Source organism: Myotis myotis, unplaced genomic scaffold, assembly GCF_014108235.1.
Source record: "Myotis myotis isolate mMyoMyo1 unplaced genomic scaffold, mMyoMyo1.p scaffold_m19_p_3, whole genome shotgun sequence".
Lineage (NCBI taxonomy): Eukaryota > Metazoa > Chordata > Mammalia > Chiroptera > Vespertilionidae > Myotis > Myotis myotis.
Window position 1 is genome coordinate 112,817,906 of NW_023416335.1, and position 8,602 is coordinate 112,826,507.

Genomic DNA, 8,602 nt, shown 5'->3' on the forward strand with positions numbered 1-8,602 from the left:
CAGAGGCTTCAAACATCACCCACATATCAGCTCACAGTTCTGCAGGTTCAAAGTCCAGCTAGGCATAGCCAGATCTCTGCTCAAGGTGTCATGAAGCTGAAATCCAGGTGTTGGCCAAACTTAGCTCCTGTCTGGAGACTCTGGGGAAAATACACTTTCAAGCATTCATTTTATCGGCAGAATTCAGTTCCTTGCAACCATGTACCGGAGGTTCCCATTCCTTGCATATTGTCAGAAAGCTGTTGCTCTCTGGTCCCAAAGGTTGCTTTCAGATCTTTTCCATCTTCAAGCCAGCAAGGGCATGTCCAGTCTGTCATGTGCTTTGAATCTGACTTCCTCTTCTGCCTCTAGCCGGAGAAAACTCTACTTTTAATGATTCATTGTGATTAGGTCAGGCTCACCTAGGTAATCTCCCTTTCTTGAAGTCAGCTGTGCCACCTAACAATCACGGGAGTGATGTCACATTCACAGATTCTACCATATTCAGAGGGGGCTGAGGTGCTACAAGGATGAGTGTCATGTGGTGTTATCTTAGAATTCTGCCTACTACAAAGTATAGGATGCATCCCAGTTCTCTAAAGTTAAAAAAATTAGGAGATAGACAATATAAATGTATGTCTAGGTGCATCTGTGCTTTAAGTGATTTTAAATTTTAAAATGAATACTACAGAAAGTATTTCAGTAGTTTATAGAGTGACATCAGTGGGATCAACTGGTTAGAAAAGTTACATGGAGTATTTTTTAAATTATACTAGGCCCCTGAGGGATAATAATAGCAATGACTAACATTTATTGAGTTATAAGTCCTGGGCACAGCTGTTTACATTTATTATCTCATTTGATCTTTACACCTACTACAATTATTCCAATTTTGCAATTGAGGAAACAGAAGTTTAGAGAGGTGAAAACTGGCAAGTGGCAAAACCAGAAGCAATGCCAAGCCAATGGGTTCCTCGTTACCAATCATGTAACAAACCTTTGTAAGGCCATCGCCCTGAGCCAGGTACTTTGCTAGGTGCTGTTAATACAAAAGTAAGATCCAATTCCTGCCTCCAGGAAGTCACGATAAAAGAGAGGGTCCAGGAAACAAACCAAGGCCCTGGATTTTGTAGAGTTTAATAACAGTACAGTGGCCTCACAAAATAAAGCATGATCAATTCTGCTTCATTGGGTCACCAAGAGCTTCTCAGAGGAGGTGACACTTGTGGTAGATCTGAAGAATGAGGAATTCTCCAGGAGAATGTGAAGGGTTGGAATGGAAAAGAAGAAATTCCAGATATAGGCAAAGGCAAGGAAGAATGAAGCCATGTGACCTAGGTAGGAAAAGGCTGGTACACCCTGGGTAACAGGGAGAAATAAGAGATGAGGCTGCAAAAGAAGCCAGGGGTCCAATCGTCAGTGGATTTATACAACATAATGGCCCATTTGGATTTATCCCATAGGTAGGGAATCCACTGAGCTGTTTTAAGCAGGAGAATAACGTGGACAGAGTTGTACCCCAGACATTAGCATGAAGGATGTATTTGAGAAGAACAGGAGTAGCGAAAGGAGACCAGTTAGAAGACGACCATTACAATCTAGATGAGCAATATCGAAGGCCTGTGGTGAGAGGCAAAGCAGATGAATGTGAGGGATCAGAGAGAGAGAGTGAGCGAGATGAGATCTGATGACTGGTTAGGTGGAGGGCATGAACAAAAAAAAGGATTTAGGATCACTCCGGGTCTGTTTTGGCTTCTTTGGATGATGGAACCATTGACTGGCATAAGGAGGGAAAAGTAAATTCGGTATTGCCCAAATTAAGTTTGAGTCATCCGTATTACATCCAAACGTCGACATCTGAACCCACATGAAGATATCTGTTGTAGTGTTACAATGAGCATGTGCCCAGCATATCAGAGCATTTTGTGTGGGGTGACTTTCTAAAGCAGATGATTCCAGGGAGATAGGAGGAAAACAGAAGGGACAGTGGAAGAGATTTTCTGGAGCAAGGGAAAAATGACTAGAGAGCCCCAAAGGATGAGGTAGATAGGGAGACAATGGAATACAGATGAAATGAGTATTGCCATGTGGTTTTACAGTGGTGACCTCAGCACTAAGTGATGCAGGTACTGTGCCCAAGAGGTGAGCACACTGTCCACTGTGAGGTCACTTCTGCGTGGTCCTGAAGCTCTTCCTCTGGTTTAGGAATCTGATTCATTTTGTTTGTTAATTATTATTGTTGGAGTGGACGTGGCTTCATTTCTCAGCAGTAGCCTCTCAACCAAGCTCAGCAAGACTGAGTCACCCATGTAGACAACGCACTGACTTGCAGGGGAAACTACAATAGCAGCCGGCCTGGCTGACCAGGGAACTGAGCTGCTAGGAGGCTGCTCTGGGATCATGACCTAGTGAAGGGGTTGATGGCTGACTACAATGTTCACTGGTGTCAGAGCCGGACTATCAGTTCCCCGATCAACAGACATGGCTAGATATTCTGGTTAACCTAACAGATGGTTGTTGTCCACTGCTTTTTGTTCTTGAGGTTTCTTTGGCCAGCCCTTCTAGTCATACTTTTTCTCTAAACCAGCTTCCTTGTTTGCTTCTACTTGCTAAATTACAATCACTTTTTTTCCTTTAAATTTTTTAATGGCCCGGAAATGGCATAGAATAACTGCCAAGTCACATAAATTAACTTTTCTGTTAATGTTTGTGATCCCAGAAAGAACTCTATATCAGTCTGTACAAACCACATGTGAGTTTTCATGCATCATTGTCGGCACGTGACTGAGAGTGGGCCATGGACCCTTCTTTACGTGGTCCAGAAGAAAAGGCAGCCGCCATGTTCGGAGGCTTCAGATCTCCTTCTACCTCAGAGTTGGGCTCTGGTCTGGATCTTGAGTGATAGGGATTAACTGGTAATGGTCGATCTGTTTTCACTTTGGTGACCTTGGTCAGCTCTCCCAGGTCAGGTCACACCCAGCCCAGCTGGTTCAGCACACACACTTTTTTAATCCTCACCGGAGGATATTTTTTCCCCATTGAATTTTAGAGAGAGTGGAAGGGAGGGGGAGAGACAGAGAGAGGAGAAAACATCAACGTGATGAGAGGTACATCAATTTGTTGCCTCCCACATCCGTCCTACCAGGGCCCAGGGAACGGACCTGCAACCAAGGTATGTGCCCTTGACTGGAATTGAATGCAGGACCCTTCAGTCCACATGCCAAAGCTCTATCCACTGAGCCAAACCAGCCAGGGCTAGCACACATTCTTAAAACTGCCTGCCCTTTACAACAGCAACAAAATAGCTGTAGGACGGAATAATCCACGCAGGTCCAGTATTCTGTAAAAGACTTTCACGGTGACATTTTATCTGCCTGAAGAACCCAGAAGCACTTGTTGACAAACTTGCCTTCCTCTGAACACTACTGCAGGTCTTTCTCTTCCCAGCGGCGCAGCATGAATCCTTGTTGGGTCTGTCGCACTGAGCTCGGTAGTGATGTGTGCAGCTTTATGCATAGCAGACTGACCTTCACCTCCTGCACTTTCGGATCCTCCGGAGTCGGCAGCTCCACTGTCCCCGTTATGGTGGTGGCCCCCCCAACCGGGACGAGGTACCTACAGCCGCATCACCCTCATCTCCTACAATCACTTTTTATTTTTGTTATTATTTTTTAAAGTTACAAATATACCTTTATTCACCAATCGTTTTTGTGTTGGTTTTTTGTTGGTATTTTTTGGTTAAATATCCTCACCTGAGGATATTTTTTCATTGATTTGAGAGTGGAAGAGAGAGGGAAAGACAGAGAAACATCGATGTGAAAGAAACATGATTGGTTGCCTCCTGCATGCACCCCGACCAGGGCCCGGGCCAGGGAGGAGCCTGAATCAAGGTACTTGCCTTTGACCAGAATTGAACCTGGGACCCTTTGGTCCACAGGCAGACGCTCTATCCACTGAGCCAAACCGGCTAGGGCCTACATTCACTTTTTAAATCCTACTTCCCTGATATTACTCCCAGGTTTTGATTGGAGCTTTGGGTCACCCCCAGCTCCTTAGTCAATCATCTACGGAGCAGGCCCTTTCTTCATTTACACATGCCGGTTACATTCATCTGTATGTAGAGCTTTAACTATGTAAATTGTGGATGACAACTTTCCAGGTTTTAAGAGGTAGCCCACAGTCACTCCCTGTGAAGAACAGTTAGAGAGGTTGGACAAGAGGGTAGGCTAAATTTAAAAGTTCTTGCAAATCGGGCTGAGGATGTGAATCCTAGGGAGGCCCGGGAGGTGTGGGTTTGGGCAGCTAATCTGGAACTGAGGGTCAGCTGCATTACAGTAAGAATTGGCCAGAGGCCAAGAGTCCAGTGAAGAAGCTGAGGCAGTGGAGGTAATGGACTTTGCAAGGCCAGGACTGAAATGGTAACGAAGTGTGGAAAGGAAATGAATGCCATGTTGAACAGTCATTTCAAAAAGAGAAACAACAAGCCCAAGTGACTGATGGGCTACAGCAGATAAAGATGAGGAACACAATGATGCACTCTTTTTCTTTAGTTCTATGATCGCTATTGGCAGTACTTTAGGTATCCTATATAATAAAGAGCTAATTAGACCAGACAGCCGAACATCTTTCCTGATGACCTTCCGAACAAAGCCGAACTGTGAGGGCCGAGGCAAGAACGACCTTCCTGAATGACCAGTGGGCAGGGGGCAGGGCCAGTGAGCCTACACCACCAGGCCAGCTATGGTGGTCCCAGCGCCCCTTCTTCTGCAGAGGCAGCGGGAGAGGCAGTGGCGCACACCTTCCACAGAGGCAGCAGGAGAGGGGGCTGCGTGGTTCTGGCACCTCCACGGAGGTGGGACGGGTCACAATTGCAGCACCTCAAACTCCCACTGCCCCTCCCCTGGCCAGCTTGGTCCCCGATTGGCACCGCCCCCCCCTCCCCCCACCAGTGGGCATGGGGGCGAGGCCAGCGCTAAGGAGCAGCAAGCCAGCTTCTGGTCCAGCGGTGTTCCTCCCCTCCTCCTGCTCAGCCAGAAGCTGGGCTCACAGCTGGTGAGTGCAGGGGTGGTGGCGGGAGCCTCTCCCGCCTCAGCAACAGGCAGGCAGTAAGGAGCAAGGGGTCCTGGACTGCAAGATCCCCAGACCACAAGAGGAATGTCTGAGTGCCAGCTTAGGCCCAGGGGATCAGGCCTAAGCCAGCAGGCAGACATCCCCTGAGGGGTCCCAGATGGCGAGAGGGCGCAGGCCGGGCTGAGGGACCTCCCCCCACCCCCCCAATCCAGTGCATAAATTTCGTGCACCGGGCCTCTAGTTTTATTAATATTATGCCTTGTTTTAGGTGTATGTCTAGGAGCACTACATATTTGTAAAGCTTGACTATTTCAGTCTGGCACTCCTACCCTGGTTTACTGGATACATTTAATAGAATGAGCAACTTCTTAGAAATTCCAACCTGTAGTCTAATCCAGACTATTTTCCTTTGTCATATCTCCTAGGAAGAAATGTTTGATGTAAGCAGAATAAAGAATAGAGCTCTGAGAGGAACTCAGGCTAATGGGGAGAACTGACCTCTCGATCAGTAAGCTTTTATTAAGCACTTACTATATATCTAAGGTTGTGTGAGGTGCTATGGAGACCATGAAACCTGTATAACAGCTCCTTTTTGGAGGACTTGAATTGCCTTCTCAGGAGCTGGGTTTTCCTGTAAGAAACAACCAGCAGGAAGCATCAGGAATGGTGTATATGAGGTTCTAGGCTGGTCCATGGCAATGGGTGGTATTTGCATACAAGCTGAGCAATGGGCCTCTGGAAGCCATCCCAGAGGACAAAAATCTCTTAGCTTGAAGGCTATGATGCAGGCAAAAAGGCAAACTGGGGCCAGTATGTTTAGTCACAGAGTCCAGAGGGATTAATCTTTTCTTTTCCCCCGGGAGGTTTATTCTTTTAAAACACTTTTATGTGTATTAATCTCATTTTAGCCTTGACACAATCCAGCAAGGGAGGCAAGGTGAGAATTATAAAGAGAGAAAGGATTTGTGAGAGATTTATGATGTTGAAACAGTAGGACTTTATGACCAATTAATCTTCTGCTTGAGGTGGGGGAAGCATTGAGGATGGCTCCCACCCCACTCACTCGCTTACTAAATCACGTGTGCAGCAAATTCTTCTTGAGGGTCCAATATGTGTCTCGTCTGTGCCCTGGTGCCAGAGTTCCACATTCCTGGCTGAGGCTACCAAGTAGCTCATAGTGCCATTGCCTGTGACAAGAAACAGTGGAGGAGAACATCTGGTGCTGACTGTCCTTCAGTTCCCACCTGCTTGTGGGACACCAAGGTGAAATCGACCACTAGGTAATTATATAGAAACTAGAGGCCCGGCCTACGAAATTTGTGTGTGGGTATGGTCCTTAGGCCTGGCCTGCGATCAGGGCCATCTTCCCCAGCTGCCTGTAGCTGGCCACGCCCCCTGCCATCACCCACCCCTGGTTCCCCTTTCACCATCAGGTGATTGGTGCCTGACGGCCAGGGGAAGGGACCAAGAGGTCAGCTGTTCCTGCCCTCTCGCCGGCCCTGCCCCCGCTGCGGGTGGCCATCAGGCGATCAGAGCCTGCTGGCTGGAGAAAAGGACCAAGAGGTATTCAGTGCCCCTCATAGTGAATGGTCCAGCAGTCATTCTGGTTGTTCTGCTGTTAGGGTCAATTTGCATATTACCATTTTATTATATAAGACTAGAGGCCCGGTGCACAAAAATTTGTGCACTCGGGGGGGAGGGGGGTCCCTCAGCCTGGCCTGTGCCCTCTCGCAGTCTGGGACCCCTCGGGAGATAACGACCTGCTGGCTTAGGCCTGCTCCCGGGTGGCAGAGGGCAGACCCAATCCCTAGGTGCAGCCCCTGGTCAGGCTCAGAGCAGGGCCAATTGGGGAGTTGGGGTGCTGCCCCCTGTCATACACAGAGCAGGGTGATCGGGAGGTTGTGATTCCACCCTCAGTCACGCTCAGGTTAGGGCCGATTGGGGGGTTGGGGCACCATCCCCTGTCACACTCAAGGCAGGGTCGATCGGGAGGTTGCGGCGCCACCCCCTGTCACACACAGAGCAGGGCCAATCAGGGGGTTGGGGCATTTCCCCCTGTCACGCACAGAGCAGGGCCCATCAGGGGGTTGGGGCACCGCCCTCTATCACCCACAGAGCAGGGCCGATCGGGGGTTGGGGTGCCGCCACTCTCACACTCAGGGCAGGGCCGATGGGGAGGTTATGGCTCTACCCCGTCACACACAGAGCAGGGCCCGTGGGGGGGGGAAGCGGGGTTGGGGCGCCGCACCCTGTCACACACAGAGCAGGGCCAATCAGGGGGTTGGGGCGCCGCACCCTATCACACACTGAGCCGCAGGGCAATCAGGGGGTTTGGGTGCTGCCCCCGTCACGCTGATCCCGGTGCTGGGAGGCCTTGCGGCTCCACTGATCCCGGTGCTGGGAGGCATATTACCCTTTTACTATATAGGATAGAGGCCTGGTGCACGTGTGGGGGTCGGCTGGTTTGCCCTGAAGGGTGTCCTGGATCAGGGTGGGGGTCCCCACTGGGGTGCCTGGCCAGCCTGGGTGAGGGGATGATGGCTGTTTGCAGCTGGTCACACATCCTTCAGGGTGGGGGTCCCCACTGGGGTGCCTGGCCAGCCTGGGTGAGGGAATGATGGCTGTTTGCAGCTGGTCACACACCCTTCAGGGTGGGGGTCCCCACTGGGGTGCCTGGCCAGCCTGGGTGAGGAGCTGAGGGCTGTTTTCAGGCTGGGGGTGACTGAAGCTCCCAACCGCTCCTTTTTTTCTTTTTTCTTTTTTTATTCTGGGCCAGCTTTAGCTTTGAGGCTTGGCTCCAGCTCTTAGGCCTCCGCTGCTGAAAGTAGGTTTCTGGCCTTTGCTTACAATGTTGCGATCCTGCTGGCTGAAGCCCGGCAGGTTTCTAGGGTTTTGTTTAATTTCTATGTTTGTTACATAGTTGCTTGCAGCTCAGAGGCCTGCAGCAGCAGGCAGAGAACATTGGAGTCCTCCGTCACTGAAGCAAGCAAGCCTCATGTTAGTTTCAAGCTGCCTGGCTGCCGGCTGCCATCTTGGCTGGCAGTTAATTTGCATATTGCCCTGATTAGCCAATGGGAAGGGTAGCGGTCATACACCAATTACCATGTTTCTCTTTTATTAGATGGGATTATATAGGATAGATGCCTGGTGCATGGGTGGGGGCTGGCTGGCCTGCCCTGAAGGGGGCCCCCTGATCAGGGTGGGGTCACCGCTGGGGGTGGGGCCGGCCTAGGAAAGGGGCCATAGGTTGTTTGCAGGCTGGCCACACCCCCAGCTTTGTCAGGAAGGTGTCTGGAATGACATCTGGAAGACATCCAGTCTATCCAGTCTAATTAGCATATTGCCCTTTTATTAGTACAGTGGGGCCTTGACTTACAAGTGTCCCGACTAATGAGTTTTTCGAGATACGAGCCATCTCTTGGCCAATTTTTTGCTTTGAGTTGCGAGCTAAAATTCGGGTTATGAGCCAGCTTCAGATACCCCCACCGCTAGTTGGCGCAGCGAACATCACAGTGAACGCCACAATATCAGCCCAGCATCACGTGTCTCACTC

The 8,602-nt window shown here is 49.8% G+C and overlaps 1 pseudogene; it reads right to left on the reverse strand.

The window, feature by feature from the left end:
- Positions 1 to 2,788: 2,788 nt before the first annotated feature.
- Positions 2,789 to 6,225, reverse strand: LOC118650552 (annotated as a pseudogene).
- Between the last annotated feature and the right edge of the window lie 2,377 nt (positions 6,226 to 8,602).